At 44.3% G+C, this 725-nt stretch overlaps 1 non-coding gene across 1 annotated transcript; it reads right to left on the bottom strand.

Annotated features, from left to right (window-relative positions):
• Nucleotides 1-203: 203 nt before the first annotated feature.
• On the bottom strand, nucleotides 204-310 carry LOC117803666. Its single transcript, XR_004627603.1, has one exon. It is a non-coding gene; the product is annotated as a U6 spliceosomal RNA (small nuclear RNA).
• Between the last annotated feature and the right edge of the window lie 415 nt (nucleotides 311-725).

The following is a 725-nucleotide window of genomic DNA, read 5'->3' as shown; positions in this document are numbered from 1 at the left end:
CAGATCCCCAGACCCTACATCAAAGGGATAGAAACAAAATTTCTAGGGGTTGGGGGGAGCCTGAAAACCTGCACTTGAAACAAGGATCCTAGGTGATTCTTGTGCACACTGAAGTTAAGAACCCCTGATGTAGGGGAAGACTTAGTTTATCACACTTACTATTTTTTTTAATTCAATAAACATGTAGATTTATTTTAAATCAGAAAAATATGGAATGCGTCACAAATTTGCATGTCATCCTCGTGCAGGGGCTGTGCTGACCTTCTCTGTACCGTTCCAATTTTAGTATATGTGCTGCCGAAGTGAGCACAGTTGATCACATTTATGGATAGATTTGTGAATTAATAAAATCTTCTGGGGCGCCTGGGTGGCACAGCGGTTAAGCGTCTGCCTTCGGCTCAGGGCGTGATCCCGGCGTTATGGGATCGAGCCCCACATCAGGCTCCTCTGCTATGAGCCTGCTTCTTCCTCTCCCACTCCCCCTGCTCGTGTACCCTCTCTCACTGGCTGTCTCTATCTCTGTCAAATAAATAAATAAAATCTTTAAAAAAAAATAAATAAATAAAAAATAAAATCTTCTGGGGCACCTGGGTGGCTCCATTGGTTAAGCGTCTGACTCTTGATCTCAGCTCAGGTCTTGATCTCAGGGTGGTGAGTTCAAGCCCTGCACTGGGCTCCATGCTGGGTGTGGAACCTACTTACCAAAAAAAAATGTAACGGTGTTT

The sequence above is a fragment of the Ailuropoda melanoleuca genome, chromosome 8 (assembly GCF_002007445.2).
Source record: "Ailuropoda melanoleuca isolate Jingjing chromosome 8, ASM200744v2, whole genome shotgun sequence".
Lineage (NCBI taxonomy): Eukaryota > Metazoa > Chordata > Mammalia > Carnivora > Ursidae > Ailuropoda > Ailuropoda melanoleuca.
The sequence above is the reverse complement of the archived record's forward strand: the minus strand, read 5'-3'. Positions and strand labels throughout refer to the sequence as shown.